The sequence below is a fragment of the Schistocerca gregaria genome, chromosome X (genome assembly GCF_023897955.1).
Source record: "Schistocerca gregaria isolate iqSchGreg1 chromosome X, iqSchGreg1.2, whole genome shotgun sequence".
Lineage (NCBI taxonomy): Eukaryota > Metazoa > Arthropoda > Insecta > Orthoptera > Acrididae > Schistocerca > Schistocerca gregaria.
In genome coordinates, this window is record NC_064931.1 from 840,425,233 (window position 1) to 840,448,750 (window position 23,518).

Here is a 23,518-nt window from a genome sequence, read left to right on the forward strand (position 1 = left end):
GTCCAATAAGCATATTGGTCCGTAGGATTTTGTTTTAGCCAGATCTTTGTCAGGACCTTTCTTTATGATCACAACATTTGCAATTTTCCATATCTTTGGAATTTTTTTCTGCCTGAGACATTCGTTGAGTAAATAGGGGATTCGATTTACTACTTTTGAGAGCCAAGAATTGGACCACCTCCGCCACAGTGCTGTCTGGCCTGGGAGCTTTTCCCCTCTTCAGGGTTTTATGTGGGCATCCAGTTCCTCTCTGCTGTCTATCATCAGGCACCAGGAATTGGAGGAGAACCTCAGTAGTCTCCTGCCGAGATTCCGTCATCCTGTCCCCATTCCTCACTGTTGAAATCTCCATTGGAGAGAGCGGATTTTCTCCCTAACCAACTTATAGGCTACTCTCCATATGTCAATAACTAGTTGATTCAGTACATAGCTTTCCCAGCTTCATACTCTTACCACTGTTAGTTCTTTCTGGAACCTGTGCTTTGCCTCCCGATATTGCAGCAACCATCTTTGCCGTTATCACCAGACGACACTGCGCTGGTAGTGCCTTCTTAGCCTTCTGACAGACTGACGCATTTCCTCCAGTTTGGCTGACCATGGTGACGGTGAGGCCGCCATGGCCTTCCTCCTGGTTGGTAAGGCTGCCTTCACCGCTCTGGTTATTGCACTCACCATCTCCTCAGCTCTCTCGTCCATGTCTATGTCCTGGTCTGTGTCACCTTCTGGTAAAGCTGGAATGTCACACTCCCTCGCTAGGCGTTCCCAGTCTGCTCTTTTGTAATTCATTTGCACCTCCCACCCATGGCCCAGTGACACTGTCTATCACCTAAGGTGAAAGTTGTAAGATTATGATCATTTGTGGTAGCATTGTTCTCGACCTTCCAGTTCTCTATAATGTTGACAGCGTTTGTTTCTTGTCCCCCTCCCCTGTATAGGTAGGAGGATTACCAGGCTTGTTGGCCACTACAAGTTGCAAATCTATAATTGACTATTCAACATTTTCTCCATTCGTATCTCTCGTGCCACTGTACCATAGGCGGATTTTTCATTAATGTCAGCAGTTATGAACACTTTCCTGCAACGACATGATTACTCTTGCCAGATGGTCTACACGCTACTCGATGTTATCTCCATATAGGAAGTACATGTTTAGGAGAGTAACCACTCCCACACGGGATTGTAATTCCATGACGTTGCAGTGAGTGGTAGTGTACTGTGAGAGAGCTGTTACCCGCAAAACGTCATTCGTTATTACTATTGCCACTCTCAGTTCATCCCCTCTGCAGACAATTTGCCATGTAGCGGCTGCTAAGAATATGTTCCCAGCTTGAGAGTACGGCTCCTCCTGGCAGTGCACGTCCAGTCTCTTCTCTTCCACCTCCTTACACAGCTCCTGCATCACCAGTCTACTGTAATGAGTGTCAAATTAGCCAATTGTTATTTTTGTCATCATGGAAAATATGTGTGAATATGATCGTTTGGCCAGGTCTTACTCCAGTCAAACGTAACGCGTCGATTTCCCAAGACTGTTGTTTGTAAACGTCGTCAAGGTCAAATTTTTTACCTTGTCTCTCGAAAACTTCCTTTAGCAAATCCCGCATTGACTTTAGCTTCATTCTGTCTACACCCTCCATCACCAAGAAGGTGACTTTTCCACCATTCTCATGTCCCACCCAGACCACATGTCGCAAGGCAGTGGTCAGGGTAGTCGGCTGCTCTAATTTCGCCAATTGCATGGCGAACTCAATGTTAGGGTAACACCCTGACCGGGTCAACAGGCGGTAATCTGACTACAGGGGTGTCTTGTGCCGGTAGATATGTGCTTGTGCTAGTAATTGTGCTTTCTTGAAGTGCCTGTTGTTCAGCTCTGTGCGGTTCGTTTATCTGATCCGTCGTAGGCGGGGCCAATACCACAGGATTCTCTTGCCACTACTGGTGTCTTGTCGGCCTCTATCAACGATTGTGGGAGGAAGTAGCTGTGTTGTCCATGGGAAGCACTTTTTGTATGCCGATGTCTTCTATTTCAATTTTGAGGGTGTCCAAGATCGACCTCAGAAATTCTCTAAATTTATTTGCCCTCATAGCATCCCTCCTCCTTTTACTCGGGGATTTTCGCTTTGGCATCCTGTCCCCTTTTTCGTATTCAGCCATAGTCTATTCGGAAAATAAGTCTTTGTTCGAGCGTCCTATAGGTAGGGCAGTTCCGTACAGGGGCTCCACATGATCTTTTGCCTCTTCTTGTATACGGGATACAAACTCCTGTTGCCCTACAATCCTCACCACACATGGAGCACACCGACCCTGTGGTGCAGTGCCTCAGAATTTGATCCAAGTGACCACAGTTGTGGCAAAGAGGTACCCCAAGATAATCCCTCACATTGACCGCATGGAATCCTATGTGTAGTCTGCCCATTGTTATGATTTTCCTCCACATTGGTGCAGTGACCTCAGCAATGTGATGGACAACATCACGCTCCTGAAGCCCAATTTTAAATCTTAACTTGAAACAGTTTTTGAATTCCTCAACTTTCAAGTCTTCAAAATTTTGTCCCATTATCGTTTCACATAGTTCCTCATTTGTCATTACTGTGGGTACATCATATACATAGAATGACTAAAGGGTTTCTGTTTCTGGGTGGCTCACACTTGACCACCGTGTTCAACTCCTGGTTATTTAGAGTTTCTCTTTAGTTTCTTCAGTTGAAGCTTCTACAACTACGGAATTTCTGATTGGTTATACCCTGTATATCTTAATTTTGTCTTTAACGAGAATGATAGTAGTTGTCAGGAGTTCTTGGATCTTTCTGACACTCGTATCTTGGCCAGGCAGTGGCCAAAGGAAGACAGCTCTGTCTGGCCGCTTAGTTACTCTTGCAATTGTATCTTTTGTGATCTGCCTCGTAGGTGGCGCTTGCACAGCCACTCCCGCCCAGGTCCTTGTTGGTTGCCTTCTTAGTCTCTCATTTTCTCTTTCCAGTTTCTCAACTCATTCTTAGAGTTTGACATTGGCAATACCACATGCAGCCAACTCATTTTTGATGCTTAACAGAGCTGCTTCACTGATATTACCATTTTTAATGTTCTGCTCCAAGAGCAGGGTAATTCTAGCATGGCTATCAGTTACATTCTCATCATTTGCCTGTCCCAGCTCGTCCTGTGGAGAGGGATGAGACACCATACATGCCCTTGTAGGCGCACTCGCATTACTCGTTTCAGTGTCAGCCATCTTGATTACGAGTGATAAAAAGGTGGGAGCCCATCTCCTTCCCCGGACCGGCTTCTCTGGCATGGGGGAGGGGACTGCTGCAGCCCACCCACCGGCATCGCCCCAAGGACACAAGGGCACTCCTCAGCTGCTGGGGTCAGCACGCCGTTGTCAACGTACTGGTCCCCCTCGGTGGCCCCGTCATCGATGATTTCTCTCGATACTCCTCGACAAGTGCACCACGCGCTATGGAGAGGCGGCTGAACCTCTCGTCCTTTGCCGCGTACTAGCCCGAGCTTCCACCTCTCAGGCAAGGACCCACTCCTACTCAGGTGGTGGGCTGGTCACCCAGTCGTTCGGCGCTCTGGCCTCAGCTAATCTGCCCCAGGCGATGTCACAACCTCGTGGGTTTGGCAGAACACGCACCGGTAATCCAGGGGTGCGGCGAAACGTCCTTGCCGACTCGCGCCGAGATACCACGCCGACAAACGAGGTCGCCGGCATGCAGAGCATCTGGTGTTCTTGCTCTGCGCAGAGAGGGACAGGAGCAGCAGCCGCACAGCGCAGCGGGGTCGCACACTAAGTGAGCAACACGCCCTGTAGCCTAGCAGGCCCGCTTAACCCCCCCCCCCCCTTATCCCCCCAAGAGACAGATCTCCCGTCCCTCCACACAGCTCCCCCTGTGCCACGCACCCTTCACTTTCGCATCTGGTCGGGTCGCAGCTCTCCCTTTTGACGCAAGGCTGCCCGAGAAATGCCAAGCTTGACATCTGGCACTACGGGAAGACGGAAAGAGCATATTTGTCAGTTTCATACGTTTTTTTTTTTAATCAGAATAGTGAAATATAAGTATTAATACGAGCGCTAATCGGAAAGTAATCAGCGATCGGTCGCGAAATGGAAACCACAGAAAAAATCCTATGAAGCTTTACACAAATGTGTGTGTCTCTAGTACACACTTAGGTATCATCACGTCTCACTTCTCCGTTCCGGGTGTACAGCGAGCGCGGGAAGATGCGTGGAAAATAATTTCTTCTACTAAGTATGGGTACCTGCCGCGAGATTTCGCCCGATTTCCTGTAAGCCCACAAAACGTAGCAGTCATGCATTTCCTTCTTCATGATCATTCTCGGTCGCACACTGTAGAGGCAACGAGGACACTCCACCGGCGTTTTCGATGGAAAGTGTTTGATGACCCATCATGAGCCCGGATTGCTTCTCTCTGATTTTTTGTCTCTGCTAAGACGAACTGCTGGCTACAAAGGCAACATTTTAGAACAGGCCGCACGTACAAAATTATTGTAAAGCGCATGAGGCTCCCTTCTATGATGACGGTATCGGAAAGTTGGTACGACAGATGTCTAAGTTGGAGCGGCGGCTGTGTAGAAAAGTAGCTGGAATGTGTAGCTAACTGTTGCAAATAAAACAGTTTGGTTTTCAATGTGGTATCAATTTCGCGCCAGATCGTTCCTTACTTTCCGAAAAGCCCTCGTAGATTGTCTAAAGTCACGTCTAACCATCTTATTATAATCTTCGTCAGTGTCTGATTCTTTCTGTAAATTAATCTGGAAAATACTTGTGATCGTTTCTTATTTTAATCAACTGAACTAATTTAAACACAGTTGATTTATAAGATTCAGGTGACTTGAGAACATCACCAAAACTCACGGTGCCTGTAGTTACGAAGTAACGTGGCTTCAGTTCTATACAGCGTCTTTAAAATAATGATCCACTCTATATTTTAAGAAACGGAGTTCATGCAGTTATTGATGTTTATGCGTAATATACTGAGATACTATCCAAATAAGTGAAAAATGTGCAACATGTGCGACACCTTAAAAAATACTTAAGATATTCCAAACGGAAATTCAGAAAATTTCAGAAAACAGTTTGCGTAAATTCGAGTCATGTCCAAATAACAATCTAAACTTTTTGCGCAATTTTCAGATGATATTCAGTAAAAATGTGTAAACATGCAGACACTCACACACCCACATATTCATTCATAAAGGATTGCTTTAATACTTCACAAAAAATTTTACTTAAATACAGCACTGCCTCATCAGTAAATTTTATCTCTCTCTGTTTTATACACTGAAGATCCACAGAAACTGGTACACCTGCCTATTATCGTGTAGGGCCCCCGCGAGCAACAAAAGTGCCGCAACAAGACGAGGCTAATGTCTGAAGTAGTGCTCGAGGGAATTGAAACTATGAATCCTGCAGGGCTGTTAATAAATCCGTAAGATCTCTTCTAAACAGTACGTTGCAAGTCATCCCAGATACGCTCCATAATGTTGATTTTTTAGATGTTTGGTGGCTAGCGGAAGTGTTTAAACACAGAAAAGTGTTCCTGAAGCCACTCTGTAGCAATTCTGGACATTTAGGGTATCGCATTGTCCTGCTGGGACTGCGAAAGTCAGTCGGAAGGCACAATGGACATGAATGGACGCAGGCGATCAGATAGGACGCTTACGTGCGTCGCACTTGTCAGAGTCGTATGTAGACGTATCAGGGGTCCCATATCAATCCAACTGCACACTCCCCACACCATTACAAAGCCTCCAACACCTTGAACAGTCCCCTGCTGACATGCAGGGTCCATGGATTCATGAGGTTGTCTGCATACCCATACGTGTCCATCCGCTCGATTCCTCTGAAACAAGGTTCGTCCGACCAGACAACATGTTTCCAGTCACCAAGAGGCCAATGTCGGTGTTGAGGGGCCCAGGTGAGGCGTACAATTTTGTGTCTTGCAGTCATCAAGGGTATACGAGTGGACTTTCGGCCCCGAAAGCCCATATAGATGATGTTTCGTTGAATGGTTCGCATCCTGACACTTGTTGATGGCTCAGCATTAAAATCTACACCAATTTGCGGAAGGGTAGCACCTCTGCCACGTACATCGATTCTCTTCACACGTCGTTGGTCACGATCTTGCACATTCTTTTTTCGGTCCAACTGATGTCGGAGATTTTATGTTTTACCGCATTCACGATATTCACGGTACACGCGTAAAATAGTCGTACGGGAAAATCCCCACTTCATCGCTGCCTCGGAGATGCTGTGTCCAGGCGCTCGTGCGCCGCATATAACACAGCGTTCAAACTCTCTTAAATCTCGATAACCTGCCATTGTAGCAACAGTAACCGATCTGACAACTACGCCAGACACTTTTTGTCTTATACAGGCTCTGTCGACAGCAGAGTCGTCTTCTGCGTTTACATACAGTATATCGGTATTTGAATACTCATGCCTACACCAGTTTCTTTGGCGCTTCAGTGTACTTTAGTAACCAAAATATTTATGTCAAACGGTCCCCCCCGCCTTCCCCCCTCCCCCCCCCCCCCCGCCACCCCATGAACCATGAACCTTACCGTTGGTGCGGAGGCTTGCGTGCCTCAGCGATACCGATAGCGGTACCGTAGGTACAACCACAACGGTGGGGTATCTGATGAGAGGCCAGACAAACGTGTGGTTCCTGAAGAGGGGCAGCAGCTTTTTCAGTAGTTTCAAGGGCAACAATCTGGATGATTGACTGATCTGGCCTTGTAACAATAACCAAAACGGCCTTTCTGTACTGGTACTGCGAACGGCTGAAAGCAAGGGGAAATTACAGCCGTAATTTTTCCCGAAGGCATGCAGCTTTACTGTATGATTAAATGATCATGGCGTCCTCTTGGGTAAAATATTCCGCAGGTAAAATAGTCCCCCATTCGGATCTCCGGGCGGGGACTACTCAAGAGGATGTCGTTATCAGGAGAAAGAAAACTGGTGTTCTACGGATTGGAGAGTGGAATGTCAGATCCCGTAATCGGGCAGGTAGGTTAGAAAATTTAAAAAGGGAAAAGGATAGGTTAAAGTTAGATATAGTGGGAATTAGTGAAGTTCGGTGGCAGGAGGAACAAGACTTTTGGTCAGGTGACTATAGGGTTATAAACAACATGGTGAACACATTATTGTGGCCAAGATAGATACGAAGCCCACACCTACTACAGTAGTACAAGATTATATTACAACTAGCTCTGCAGATGACGAAGAAATTGAAGAAATGTATGATCCAATAAAAGAAATTATTCAGATAGTGAAGGGAGATGAAAATTTAATAGTCATGGGTGACTGGAATTCGAGTGTAGGTTAAGGGAGAGAAGGAAACATAGTAGGTCGATATGGATTGGGGCTAAGAAATGAAAGAGGAAGCCGCTTGGTAGAATATTTGCACAGAGCACAACTTAATCATAGCTAACACTTGGTTTGAGGATCATGAATAAAGGTTGTATACATGGAAGAACCCTGGAGATACTAAAAGGTATCAGATAGATTATATAATGGTAAGACAGAGATTTATGAACCAGGTTTTAAATTGTAAGACATTTCCAGGGGAAGATGTGGACTGTGACCACAATCTATTGGTTATGACCTGTAGATTAAAACTGAAGAAAGTGCAAAAAGTTGGGAAATTAAGGAGATGGGACCTGGATAAATTTAAAGAACCAGAGGTTTTACAGAGTTTCAGGGAGAGCATAAGGGAACCATTGACAGGAATGGGGGAAAGAAACACAGTAGAAGAAGAATGGGTAGCTTTGAGGGACGAAATAGTGAAGGCAGCAGAGGATCAAGTAGGTAAAAACACGAGGGTTAGTAGAAACCTTTGGGTAACAGAACAAAAAATTGAATTTAATTGATGAAAGTAGAAAATATAAAAATGCAGTAAATGAAGGAGGCAAAAAGGAATACAAACGTCTCAAAAATGAGATCGACAGGAAGTGCAAAATGGCTAAGCAAGGATGGCTAGAGGACAAATGTAAGGATTAGAGGCTTATCTCACTAGGGGTAAGATAGACACTGCCTACAGGAAAATTAAAGAGACCATTGGAGATAAGAGAACCACTTGTATGAACATCAAGAGCTCAGATGGAAACCCATTTCTAAGCAAAGAAGGGAAAGCAGAAAGGTGGAAGGAGTATCTAGAGGGTCTATACAAGGGCGATGTATTTGAGGACAATATTATGGAAATGGAGGAGGATGTAGATGAAGATGAAATGGGAGATACGATACTGCGTGAAGAGTTTGACAGAGCACTGAAAGACCTGAGTCGATACAAGGCCCCCGGAGTAGACAACATTCCACTGGAACTACTGACGGCCTTGGGAGATCCAGTCCTTACAAAACTCTACCATCTGGTGAGCAAGATGTATGAAACAGGCGAAATACCCTCAGACTTCAAGAATAATATAATACTTCCAATCCCAAAGAAAGCAGGTGTTGACAGATGTGAAAATTACCGAACGATCAGTTTAACAAGCTGTGGCGTCGCAACTAGTGCGAGCGCACAGTTTTCTATCAAATATTTAATGTGAAATGTAGACAGACTGTAAAGTAGCCATCAGATTAGCATATGTGCTGTAGCGGGCAGATTACCGGTGTCCGTTCGTCTGACGTCACGACCATATGGCATGTCTGTACCGTGAGAATGTAAGACCTGTGCGCTAACTAGCCGCGTGTATAACGTGGAACTTTCATCTTTAATAACTTCTAACTGAGGAACCTGAGGAAATTAAAAGTTAATATACTAGTTTCTGTTATGAATAAAAATAAGTCATCCAAATTTGAGCTTTGAAACCTGCATATTTTGGAAATTAGAAAAATCTTACAGAAAACGCAAATTTCTACAATTTTCGAGTCTAAATAAATACCATTATGTATAGATCACCTTCAGTGACCATCCAACTATGAAACAAAATCACCTTCCGTGCTTTTGTATTTATTTTGAGAATTTTACTTTTAGAAATTCACCTATAACTTTGTTAAAACCATAAATGTTTTGAATTTTTGTGAACAGTTATTTTATATGAGTAGGTGAGAGTGAATGAGTGAACCTGAGTGAATGAAAGAGGGACATTCGCCATTCTTTGCAAGTGTATAAAATCTAGGTTGGAACTCGCAAGTGTTCAGACGATGTAACCGTGGGAACAGAGTCGCCAGTGGTTCCCCATCTTAGTGAATGTCGGATGTCCAAGAGTGTATGGTATTGTACAAGCAGCCAGAACGTTCGCGAGTATTTAAATAATTTCTGGAAATAAAGTAAAGTCTAGTTTTCCTTTCGGTTTGTTAAATTATACAGTAAATTTTGTGTAACAAGAAATCATGACGTAAATGATTCAGAAGTCATGACTGGTGCGTGCTAGATTTTGGCGCGAGGCGCACCCAAAGAGTTAATTCTGATTGGCTGTGTGATGTGTGAGCCAATGAGATGCGAGGACGGTTAGCAGACTAGGAGAGTGAGTCGCGAGTGGATGAGGAGTCGCGAAGGAACTGTGATCGAGAAGAGACATGCTTGATGTGTCCTCGCGAATAATGTGTAAAATGAAGTCATAAAACGGCTTCATCGGTTCGGTACTGTGCGATTTGAGACTGGAAGAGTCCAGTAACGCGTAGTGTGAGTTTGAGCGAGTTGTGACTTTTCGTTCCGCGAAAGACGCGAGTAACTTTTAATAATTAAAAGCGTGGCGGTACTTCGTAAACTTTTACTAAGTGCTTATGGCGAGCATTAACGTTAAAAAACGAACTATTATTGAACATCGACTGCAAACGTGTATGTTAGAAAATCGTCTGTGTTGCAGTTAAGTAAATTCCGTAACTTTGAAAGCTAATTCTGGCGGGGTTTGAGTGTGGATAGAATTGTGAACTGAACTTTCTTCAAACGTAGATTAGCGGGCTGATGATCAGGCTTAAAGACAATAAAGAGCTTAAATAGAATTACCAACTTCGCGTTCTCGTTTGAGTAAACAATTACTACCATTCCAATAACTCAATTTATTTAGGAAGATTGCTCATAGATTGTATTTCAGCAAACATGTATCGCGGCCTCCGGTGAGCGGCTATTAAATTGCAGTTTCTTCAACACTGCTTTTCTGCAATTTTTCCAGTAGCTGCTATCAGGAGAGGCGAGTGCAGCAACTACCTAAGAAACGAGGTAGGTGGATTTTCTTTCAGGGAAAGGAAACTGCGCGATAAGAGCCTGACCCGTCGCAAAGCTACAGCTGCGAAGTACTAACACGAATTCTTTACAGACGAATGGAAAAACTGGTAGAAGCGGACCTCGGGGAAGATCAGTTTGGATTCCGCAGAAATACTGGAACACGTGAGGCAATACTGACCTGTTCACATGGAGCAGTTAAAATTCCCAGTGTTCAAAACACTGGGAATTTTAACTGCTCCATGTGAACACATTTACCAGTCAGTTGTACACATCAAAAGTAACATTGACAATTACTGCACAAACAGCTCTGTCCATGACCATGCAACAAGAGATAGACTCAACTTACATTTACAAAGAAAAAATAAACATAAAACTCAAAACAGCATTTTCTACCAAGGAATAAAACTGTACAATAAATTACCAAAAGAGATTAAAGAAATTTCAAAAATACACTTATTTAAGAAGGCAGCTAAAAAGTACCTGTTATGCAATACATTTTATACATTGAAGGATTACTTAGATAAAGCAGAGTAGGGGTTTGATAAAAAAAATGTTATACAAACAAATAATAATAACAATGATGATTATAAAACATCCAATATTCCACATAACACCTTCACTTTATTATTTTTCTTCTTTTTTCCCCCCTCAAGCTATGCATAGCACAATACTAACACCTCTTCCTCTTTCTGAGCTCAACATCTCACTCATTATGAAGGGATGCTGACTCAGTTTTTCAGGATAGCAAATGGGAACTTGCAGTACAGAAAATGGCCCAAGGATCACCTGTGTGTGTGTGTGTGTGTGTGTGTGTGTGTGTGTGTGTGTGTGTATGTAGTGAGTGAAGTGTTATGAAACAATGTGTGTATAGTGTGTGCAGTGACTGATAGTGAAATATGAGTGAATAGTGTGGCATTACATTATTTAATGAGTTATTTGTAAATAAATTATTGTATACCAGGAGTAAAATCTAATGATTGTCTCTAACTAGAAGTCTGTAAATATATGTGTATACGAATTAGCTTATTGTAAATTGATCTAAGCTTGTAAATACTTTGACATGCCCTATATCCTTGTAAAAAGAGATCTACGGATGAATAAAACTACTACTACTACTACTACTACTTATCTTAGAAGAAAGAATAAGGAAAGGTAAACCTACGTTTCTACCTTTGGAGACTTGGTGAAAGCTTTTGACAGTGGTGACTGGAATACTCACTTTCAAATTCTAAAGGTGGCCGGGGTAAAATACAGGGAGCGAAAGGCTATTTACAATTTGTACAGAAACCAGATGGCAGTTATAAGAGTCGAGAGACATGAAAGGGACGCAGTGGTTGGGAATGATCATATAAAGTTGATCGCCGGTAAAGCAGATGCCAGACTGAGATTCATTGGAAGAATCCTAAGGAAATACAATCCGACAACAAAGGAAGTAGGTTACAGTACGCTTGTTCGCCCACTGCTTGAATACTGCTCAGCAGTGTGGGATCCGCACCAGATAGGGTTGATAGAAGAGATAGAGAAGATCCAACGGAGAGCAGCGCGCTTCGTTACAGGATCATTTAGTAATCGCGAAAGCGTTACGGAGATGATAGATAAACTCCAGTGGAAGACTCTGCAGGAGAGACGCTCAGTAGCTCGGTACAGGCTTTGGTTAACGTTTTGAGAACATACCTTCACCGAAGAGTCAAGCAATATATTGCTCCCTCCTACGTATATCTCGCGAAGAGACCATGAGGATAAAATCAGAGAGATTAGAGCCCACACAGACAATCCTTCTTTCCACGTACAATACGAGACTGGAATAGAAGGGAGAACCGATAGAGGTACTCAGGGTACCCTCCGCCACACACCGTCAGGTGGCTTGCGGAGTATGGATGTAGATGTAGATGTAGAAGGGAGTAAGACAGGGCTGTTGCCTCTCACCGATGTTATTCAATCTGTATATTGAGCAAGCAGTAAAGGAAACAAAAGAAAAATTCGGAGTAGGTATTAAAAACCATGGAGAAGAAATAAAATCTTTGAGGTTCGCTGACGACATTGTAATTCTGTCAGAGACAGCAAAGGACTTGGAAGAGCAGTTGAATGGAATGGACAGTGTCTTGAGAGGAGTATATAAGATGAACATCAACAAAAGCAAACGAGGATAATGGAATGTAGCAGCGTTAAGTCGGGTGATGCTGAGGGAATTAGATTAGGAAATGAGACACTTAAAGTAGTAAAGGAGTTTTCCTATTTTGGGGAGCAAAATGACTGATGATGGTCGAAGTAGAGAGGATATAAAATGTAGACTGGCAATGGCAAGGAAAGCGTTTCTGAAGAAGAGAAATTTGTTAACATCGAGTATAGATTCAAGTGTCAGGAAGTCTTTTACGAAAGTATTTGTATGGAGTGTAGCCATGTATGGAAGTGAAACATGGACGATAAATAGTTTGGACAAGAAGAGAATAGAAGCTTTCGAAATGTAGTGCTACAGAAGAATGCTGAAGATTAGATGGGTAGATCACATAACTAATGAGGAAGTATTGAATAGGATTGGGGAGAAGAGAAGTTTGTGGCACAAGTTGACCAGAAGAAGGGATCGGTTGGTAGGATATGTTCTGAGGCATCAAGGGATCACCAATTTAGTACTGGAGGGCAGCGTGGAGGTTAAAAATCGTAGAGGGAGACCAAGAGATGAATACACCAAGCAGATTCAGAAGGATGTAGGTAGCAGTAGGTACTGGGAGATGAAGAACCTTGCACAGGATAGATTAGCATGGAGAGCTGCATCAAAACAGTCTCAGGACTGAAGACCAGAACAACAACAACATGTCAAACGCTGTATGCTTCACCAATAAATTTCATCTCACGTGGGTGCAGACAACAAGAAAATGAGAAATGAAATGGTCGTATGCCACTTATTTGCCGGGATACCCACTTCAGGTTTTTTATATTAATGTGTTTCTTTTTTTGTTTTTCTTTTTAAGATGAGAACCAGTGTACTTTTTTCATTTTTTTGTTTACCGGTGTATTTTTTAATTCCTTTCAGATACTCTCCAATTGGAACCGCATCTTATTGCTCAGTACTCTTTCGGTGACTGTCCCTCTTTTTTTTAATTCTTCTTTTCCTCAAAATGTGTATATATGTATAGGTAGACACATATCGATATACGCACATACATGGAGACTGATTCTTTTTCACCACCTGACCCTTACTATATATCAAGAATTATCTCTGCTAGAACAACATGTAGGACGCAAGATTGAGATCAGGGTGCGAACCATCCAATGTCGATTGCGAGACTAAAACTGCAAATGAAGGAAATAAGAGGAGCTCGCACACGTCTTCAGAATGTTCAAATGTGTTTGAAATATTATGGGACTAAGCTGCTGAGGTCGTCAGTCCCTAAGCTTACACACTACTCAACCTTAATTATCCTAAGGAGAATCACACACAACCATGCCCGAGGGAGGACTCGAACCTCTGCCGGGACCAGCCGCAAACGTCTTCACAGGAAAAATTAAGAGTAGAGTAGTTTCGCATAAGCATGATGCAATGCAGCTGACAAGAAATCAGCAAAATGTTCATGATGTTTTTCCCGGTTTTTCTTCTTTAAATATAGTTCCCAGAGGAAGGTCAGATTAAGGAGTCCATTATGAATTTACCGATCGCTGAATGTGTAGGCTGTATGGCCCAACAACCACACAGCAGTATTGTGTTTTGCACGTGGAAAATATTTAAAGTCCGGTACAATGACACTGTCAACAAAGATGTGTGCCGCTGCAGTTCCAGTAATGAGAGCCATCATCGACTGGCAAGTCCTCCACACGTCGGAAACGGAACATTGCTCTCTCTAGTATTAGGAACGCTACACCTGCCTCAGTTGGGGGAGGCGAGAAGTTGGATATCAGCTAAACGCTGATTGGTGGGCAGTGTGTAATTGACAACCTTGTACCACAACACAGACACATCAGACGATAAAAAACAGTTATTTATATTTGAGCATACTTGCTTCCAGTTTACAGTATGTAGGCGAACTTCCAATTTATTAACCGGAGGTTGTTCCTTCGGTTCGATATAGAGTTGCCGTGCTGTCCTGTGGGATCCGTGGCCATGCGGAGGACGTAACGTCTGTTACGGATATATTCTCGTACAATAGACATACCGGTACGGTAAGGGATGTTCGCCACCGATACTATGACGCATTCAGATTGTGACCGACAAGGTAGCAGCAGAGTTGCCGTCGGTCCATCCGGGAAGCTGGCCTGCAGTGTGGCAGTGCGGTTCACGAACAACGCTGCACCTCTGCGGTTGAACTCTACTAGTCCGAGTCCCCCCCACCGTGAGGGGTCCAGAACAGACTGTTGCTCGCACTTTAAAAACTTCATAGCGCCAGAGTAGCCAGTAAACTGCTTCAGATATAGCGCGTCCTGTTAGTTTCGGCACAGTAAGCAACTGCGCCATATGCCATGCCTTAGAGAGGATAAAGGAATTGATGAGCTTGACTTTCTCGTTCAAATTAGTTGCCAGGTTGTGTGGCTCCTGCAAAGGCTTTTAATGATTGAGAAGTCTTCTACAATTTCGTACTTGCATATGCTGCAGACACGCAGTTATGTCTAGGCCCAACACCTTGTGGTCTCTCACGACTCCGTACCATGGAAGGACAACGTCGATGGCTCTAGACCCAGTGGAATTAGTACAGTTTTACAAGTACTGATCGCTGCTCCAGACGCACGTTCGTACTGGCGAAGGGGGGAGCGAACCGCGTCTATGTCGGCTGCATGGTCAATGAAAGCGCCACACATTTAATAGAAGCATTGTATGTTTGTACACCTTTTGATGATCGATCTATTGTTCTGAGAAGCGGGTCTATGCCAATAACGAATAGGAACATTGACAGCGGACATCCTCGTCTGACTTGTGACTACTGACCTTCCTCCCATGAAAATATTTTGAACAACTTCGATAAATTCTCGGCCAAACCCCATTTTTGTCATGACTTGTAGCAGGTACTTATGGCTTATGCGATCGAAAGCGTTCGCGAAGTCTACGGATAGAATAGCTGTCGATAGTTTATGGACTGCCGTGAGCGCTACCATGTCTCGGTACACTGACGCTGCTTGAAAAATACTGCGATGTGTGACTCCACATGTTTGGTAGGAGCTGATAGCTTTGTTCGTAACTGGCTTCATCTTCGCTGCTATGCAACTTAGAGTGAATTTGTAATCCGTGTTGAGCAGCGTGATGGGTAGAATTTCTTGGACACGGCATGTGTGTTGCACTTTGGGGGACTAGCAAAACTCAACCTTCCAGAAAATGAGCGGGTATTTAGGTGCCACGAATTACTTCGTGAACTATGTCGGCGAATTTTTCTCATAAGATGTCCCAGAAGAGATTTAGAATTCGGTTGAGAATCCATCAGGTCCTGGAGACTTTCCTTTAGAACATGATTGTATAACAGATTTTTTGTCTTGTACCGTCACTTTCGCTATCAACTGTTCGCGGTCCTCGTCTAAAATGTCAGTCTGCCGGTCATATAACAAATACTTTAATGCTACGTCATCTACTTCAACGTCTCGAAAAATGGCCCTGTAGTGGGCTGTAATATATTGGAGAATCACTGCTTTTGGTGTAAGACGCTCGCCTGACGCCGTTGGTATCGCTGCCATGTGTTTACATCTCGCCCATGTGTTGTCACGCGCGTGGTGATAGGACGACGGTTCTTCGTCATGCAGAGCGCACAAGGCACGACTTCGGATCAAGGTTCCTTTTGTTTTTTCATTATGTATGCGGAGAATATTTGATTTGATACTGTTGAAGTGGAGGCGGAAATTGTCATTTGGTCCGACTGGGGCGTTTAAGGCTTCTTTGAGACATTGCTGGTAAAATTATGATGTGCGCTGCGTCCAGATGGATACCTCCTGGCTGTAACATTGAGCAACCATTTTAATTGATGGGTTTGCGTATTCAGTCCACCACTCGAGTGTTGTGGTGTAATTCTTCTCTTTCTGCAGGCAATGCAACCACACAGATAGCATTTTCGAGCGGAAGCCTGTCGCCGCAAGATGTCTCGTATTAAGTTTCCACAACCTGGGAGTAGGTATGACATTTGCACGCTGCAGGTGTACGGCAATGACTAAACCGTAATAGTCGCTAAACGCGACAGGAATGATGTCGACGCTATTTAGATTGTTTGTAATGTGTTGAAAGATATATATGCGGTATATTCTGCTTGCTCCACTATTATATTTGTGCGTATATTGTGTTGTATGTGCGTGGAGGAGGCACCACGTGTCTAGCAGATGTTTGGCAGCTAGTTTGGCAGCTAGCAGATTCACCCCGTAGGGTGTTGGACGGATGAGTCTGTTGCACAATTAAAGTCGCCACCGAGAACTATGGGGCGGGTAGTTCCAAAGAGAGGAACGATTTCGTGACTGAAAAATGCTGCACGCTCTCGTCTATTATCTGTCCCTGAAGGGGCATAAATATTGATAAATCTCATCCCCTGTATATTACACGCAATGGCGAGTCTGTTTGGCGACGTTTGGACGTTGTCTGGCTCTAGGGATTTAGGGAATTCCTGTATAAAATCGCGGTGCCGCATTTTATATCATTGTTAATATTATAAATAACATCATATACTTTTATATTATTGAAGATGTTTGCAGTGACTTCCTGAAGGAAAATTACGTCGAAACGATAGTACTGTACTAAGTCCATAAGGGATAAAAGTCTGTCCAAAGCGGAAATTCCTTTTATATTTAAGGTACGAGCAGAGAAAGGTTTTATTTGTGTATGACAGACAGCCATTGGAAGTGGAGAAAAAACAGAGAATCATTAACTAAGTAAAACGTAATACAAATCGCGATCATTTCATCCTGCATGCGCTTTGAAACAGAGATTTTTTAAGAAGCAAGAATCAGTCTGGTGTTACGTGACGAATATTTGCAACTAATTTTAGAACCTGTTCAAACTCATAAATCTTCAGACCACCCAGCACCGAGTTGATGATCTTAACGGGGAGAATCGTTGGTGGTTTCCATGGGTATGTGAGTGTGAGGTAACAGTGGTGAGTCGAATTGCATGGCATGGTCCGCATGAATGTCGTCTCCCCGGACGTGGGCTGTGTGGCAAGCACGACGTTCGTGCAGTTTGCTGTGCCTTTCTATTAATAAGCGCTGATAGTACGGCCTCGGTTACGAGCGTGTGTACGCTGAGTTCTTTCTCTTGTTTGTTAAGGAATTCCCTTAGATTCCGAACAGTTGCCTCGCGCCGGCGTTCTGCTTCTGTTTCGGGCGACGCAACATGGACGACTGCCACGGGGCATTGTTGGTCATATTTGGAAGTTCAATCCGAATTTTCGTTTCGGTAACCGTGTCGATGTTTTCTTTCTGAAGCTTTGCTCGGTGAATTGCTTGTAGATCTCCGACTTGGGGATGAACTAGGGTCTTCACTCGAAACCCGAGTTTGTGAGGAAACAACAGAATTGGGCCCACACTCTGAATTTTGAGTGATGTCCGGAATTATATCAGATGTAGTATCATCACGGTTTCGCGGTTCTGGGTGGATATCAGCCACAACCGTTTCATTTGTTACATCATCGTGAAGTGCCACTGCACTACGCATTGGCGCCTTAAGAGAATTTTCGCGGCTGACGGCTTTTTCGTCCATTTCTGTGACGTCCATCACATTGTCGTTTTCGTTAAGGACTTGTCCGTGTTTGCTGGTGTCGCGGACGATTCGCATGCAACCTCTGTGACAGGGAGTGACGAGGGCTGAATTGTAACAATATCTAGCGCTCCTGACGCATACGAATGTTTCTGCGGTCGCACACTATCCCCTCCAAGCGGGAGCTGCACAGGTCGGCACCTATTCGAACAATTTTGTCGAAAATGATCCGTTTCATATCAGTAGGAACACGTCTGTGGTGGTCCATTGTAGTATATAAAAGCTCTGTAACCGCCTATGTCGAGAAAGGACGGGAAGTGCTGCTTCAGTTCAGTACGGACACTTCTTACTCCACAGTAAACTTTTAATCGAAGTGCACTGCTCCATTTTTCATTGGTCACTGATATCACATTCCCAATCGGTATGAGACTATGAGCAATCATTTGCGTTGGGATTTCAAATGGAATACTGAAAATACCGTAACCTGCGTGGCACAGAATCACGTCGCAAACGCTTCCATCATTCGGCCGCTGTATTGCAAGTCTTTTTACTTGACGCTACTTCGGCGACTTGAGTGTTAATGATGATGAAAGACACACAACACCCAATCAACTGTCGGAATCGAAACCGGTCCACCTTGCGTGTTAGGCGGTATCGCTACCGCTGCACTACGGAAGCGGACGCTGCAACTTACAGTAATTCTACATCTACATTATTTATGGAAATTATGTAAGAACTTAAAATTCTGACTCATAATTAATTTACATTTTTCTCTTTACTTTATACTTCACAAAAAAGAAACGCCTTTACCTCTCAGTGTTTCCACAACTCACAAAAAATATGTGTTTAAAACGCTGCATTGCTTAAAAATTTTATAGATTTTTTACTATGTGTGTCTGTGTGTCTGTGTGTGTGTGTGTGTGTGTGTGTGTGTGTGTGTGTGTGTGTGTGTGTGGATTTGCATATGCGTGTGGGGGTGGGGGCGGAAGAACATGTGTTTGTAGTATCATCTCATAAGTCTAGCTCAAGTGTTTGATGATGACGCATTTTATCAACACTGTAAGGTGTCAGATTAATCAGTCAGCTCCTATTAGGCGGCAGGAGCCTTCAGATTATACATAGAAAACGGGTGTATTATATGGTTGTTATTTTCACACAATAAATCAAATGGTTCAAATGCCTCTGAGCACTATGGGACTTAACATCTGTGGTCATCAGTCCCCTAGAACTTAGAACTACTTAAACCTAACTAACCTAAGGACATCACACACATCCATGCCCGAGGCAGGACTAAACCTGGGACCGTAACGGTCACTCTGTTCCAGAATGAAACGTCTACAACAGCACGGCCACACCGGCCGGCTACAATAAATCAGTTACAGATCATATTTAATTTATGGTTTTACATTTTGAAAAAATAGATTTGTTACAAATTACATGTAATGTTTCTTTTAGATTTTATAGTTAAGTTTGTTTGTTATTCTATACTGTAAAACTCCAGAAACTATATGATGAAATAGCATGCTGAGCACCAGTTTGAAGACGTAATTTTAATACACGCTCGTACTCGTCGTCAACATCTTTTAAAATATCGTGCTAATGGTAGTTTCTTGCAACTCGAGTACATATGTGAAATATTTGCTGCAGCTAATCAAGTTTTAACAGCTTTATCTGCCCTAATAAAATCTGAATAATATTTAACTGCGTTTCTTGGACAAGCCGTTTAAAATATCAGTAAGATTTGTTTAATATAATTATCAACCAGCTAGTAATATAAAATCAGAAAATGTTCAGTGTAATAAATACATTGGCATATGTCGCGCACTTAAAAAGCAACAAAGTGTTCAGTTTCCGTAACGCTGTTTTTAATGAGTGTCTGTATTATTTCCACAGTTACTTCAGAAAAGACGTTTAAATCACAACCAGTACCAATGAGTTTGTAATGGTATCGAACTGTCTTGCGAACTAAACGCAGAACGACAGTAATTTTCCTTTAGAGAAAAATATTATTTTCTCCTATAGTTCCACTACATGATACCTTGCGAACAGAAATTGACTTTTAATATCCTTATAATATTCAATGACCTATGCGCGGTTATTAATAGTCAAACAAGCAGAAAAGAAACTTCATTAATCCATATGACTATTCTGGAAATCACCTGTGTCCATTTTTTTCAAATTATAGAGCATAGAAATCAGTCATCCTACAATTTACAAAGAAATGGACCACTGATTGCTGTGCTCTATCATTTGAAAGTCATATCAGAGTCGTTGAGTATACCCACGATCGTAATGGAAGGTAGCCTGATATGTCCATTTTGGAAATTTGTGGTAAGATATTGTGGGACCATATTGCTGAGGTCATCGGTCCCTAAGCTTACACACTATTTGGTCTGACTTAAACTAACTTACGCTAAGGACAACACACACACAACCATGACCGAGGGAGGACTCGAACCTCCAACGGAGGGAGATGCGCGGACCGTGACAATGTGCCCATTTTATCCACGCTACCGCGACATATCATGCTCGCAGTGCTAATAATGGGAAAGCCAATTTCCCCATTAGTGATATCTGAAAACGTTGATGAGAGATGTACTTTACAGTCTTGCAAATAAACCCATACTGCTTCTCCACATGTCGTGTAGACACCTATTGTGCTCAAGATCGGATGCTTTTCTCCCGTCTCCAAATGTGCTAGTTTTTCGATGACTATTGCAGCTCCCATTTCATTCAGATGTCTCAAATTCCGAAATATTTCTGTCCTGTGTTCTTGAATTACAATAAGTAAACACAATAAAGAAAATAAAATCATATCACTAGTAGCGGTAAGTAAATCATGTCAGACTTGCATTTTGGAGAACTGCTTCTGTGCACGCGTGTTCAACAAGGGAGCTGTGAACAATGACGGCTATGATGGAACAGCATCAGTGACATACCACTCATAGCAGGTGTTTATTTTCTATCCTTTATTGTGGTTCAAACAACTGAGAGATCAGTACCAGCAAGTGAGAACCTGTTCCTATAGCTAAAAACACTTAGTCAGCAAGTTGCGGGTAGCTGATGTCAGCATATGTTTAATCAAGACATTCTCATATTCCATTGGGCAAACAGGAATGCGTGTGGACTTTCAGGCCATACGCAATCAAGGAACGGAAAACATACCCTCAAATGCAGTTCTCAGTAGTCACTGCCTCGTCACCTTCAATCTGCGTAAGAAAAGAAATAGCTACATTGATTAGGTTCTCTAGCATTTACTGTAATTTAGCCGTGAAATTATCTGCTGCTGCCTGGCGTGTGAACGTTTCGTGATGACCAAGATGCCGCTTCCCAAATGTCAGATCCATATCACACGCTGCTTACCACACACTGTCTGGGAGACGAGGTATGATATGCTCGCAAAGGCTGAGTGACAACTACATCCTTTTGTAATGAAGAGTTTGTAGTTTTGGCAATAAAACCCTTCGTACATGTTTAATTATCCGTTGAAAACGAAAACGATCCCTTACCTTCCTCTCCATAGATCCAAGTGTTATGTTGTTCAATATGCGAAATTCCATGTAGTCATTAGGTGAATTCGAGTTCGTCGAACAATTTTTGTGGCTCTTCTTCAGCGTCTTACTCTGTGAGTCATTCACTTCATTTGCGACGGCCGTCGCAAACTTGGAGCAATAATCGATGTTTCTTGTAGTTCATCTTCAATGGATACTATTTCATTATCATGCAAATTTTTACATGGTACTTTTGAAACCAGCAACAAAACTAAACACAGTACCAGCTTATTTGGGCAATTCCATCAGAAATAATCGATATATGCTAACAAATTATTGCAGACTGTCTTCCAATCATGAAAATCATTTGCATTTTCGAACTCTCCATGCCTGTACATTCCCATGCCGATATGTGTGTCACCATCTCTCAATAAAGTCTCACAATTTTTATGTAATACGGGCTTCATAATATTGATCTGTTTATACCCTGTGTTGGCTGGCTGGTTCAAATGGCTCTGAGCACTATGGGACTTAACTTCTGAGGTCATCAGTCCGCTAGAACTTAGAACTACTTAACATCACACACATCCGTGCCCAAGGCAGGATTCGAACCTGCGGCTGTAGCGCCTAGAACCGCTCGTCCACACCGGACGGCTCCTGAGTTGGATTTAAGAGGTCTGTAAAAGAGAAATTTCCGTTTATGAGCCTTGCCAACCATGTGAAATTTATTTTAACTACCTAAAATGTTAAACGATAGATTATATAATCTTTCCATTCGCTATTATTTTATGTTATGAATTAATAAATCATCTCCGCTGACAGTTACATGTGATTTACCATTCATCCACATACTTGATACTGTGTACAGTATCACATGTTTTGTCTATTGGTTTACTCAAACGTGATGCCACTCTTCCTCCTGTCTCAACCATAATTTTATTTTGTGACTCTTCTTCAAGATCATAAACTTCCTCCCTGTAATCATCTTCTTAGTCTCTTTTCGCAAAGTCTCAATCACTTTCTCAGCTTCCTGATCCCGTAAATAACATGTTTAATTGATTTTAACGTCTTTCTGTTCTTCATCTTGGTCGGTCTTCTTGTTCTTCTTCTTCTTCTTCTTCTACTACTACTACTACTGTTGCTGCTAATACTTCTTCTTCTTCTTAAATAACAGCTGCCGTTCTTGAATCAGCCTTTATCGTACTTGAAAATCTAGTTTGAATGCTTTATCCGCCACAAATTCAGCTTCAGTTTGTCCTTTTCCCAGCACTGACAGCTTTCTCTAGGTGTTTGGTCGAAATTTCAACACCTGACTTTTAAGACTAATTTTTCATCCAGTGGATGGAATTAAGAAGTGTATTCTTAACAGCAGCTCAATCAGTGTCTGACTTCACTATAAGCTAATTTCTCAATTTATATAAGAATGTGGAACTGCTCAAATGTAGCAGCTGATGTCCTTTCTTTAAATACAAATGTAGTTATCGTATCGTGAATGCTACTCCCTACACACGCTACAAATTGGATGGTACGTACCAAGCCAGTTGGTTGGGTAGAGAGTTATCTGTTCCATTGCTAGCACGTTCCCCTGACCTCAATTCTTTGTACTGAGATCTGTGGGGCTCCCCGGGGTTTATGCCGCAAACGTTATTAACTCAGGGACATCTTATTACTGTCTCATGGAAGTCTGTAGTAACATTTGGTACCGTGCGGTAATATCTGAAGGGGCGCAAAAGTTCATGATTCGACACGCGCCTCAGTATATGGCTTGAGGCCCTCGAAAAGCGTGGTATTTCACCCTGTCTCGGTGTGAATAACGCTCTCACAACGTTTGTAAAAATGTTTGTGCATACTTTATGCTGACGTGACAGAAGTCATGGTATACCTCCTAGCATCGTTCCGGACGATCTTTTACCCGGCGTAGTGCGTCAACTCGACGTGTCATAGACTCAACAAGTCGATGGGAGACCCTTGAAGAAATATTGAAGCATAGTAACTCTATAGCGGTCCAAAATTGCGAAAGTGTAGCCGTTGCAGCATGTTGTGCACGAACTGACCTCTCGATTATATCCCATAAATCTTCTGTGAGATTCATGTTGGGTGATTTGGGTGTTAAAATCATTCGCGCGAATCATCCAGAGTGTCCTTCTGACCAGTGGCGAATAACTGTGACCCGGTGACATTGCGCACTT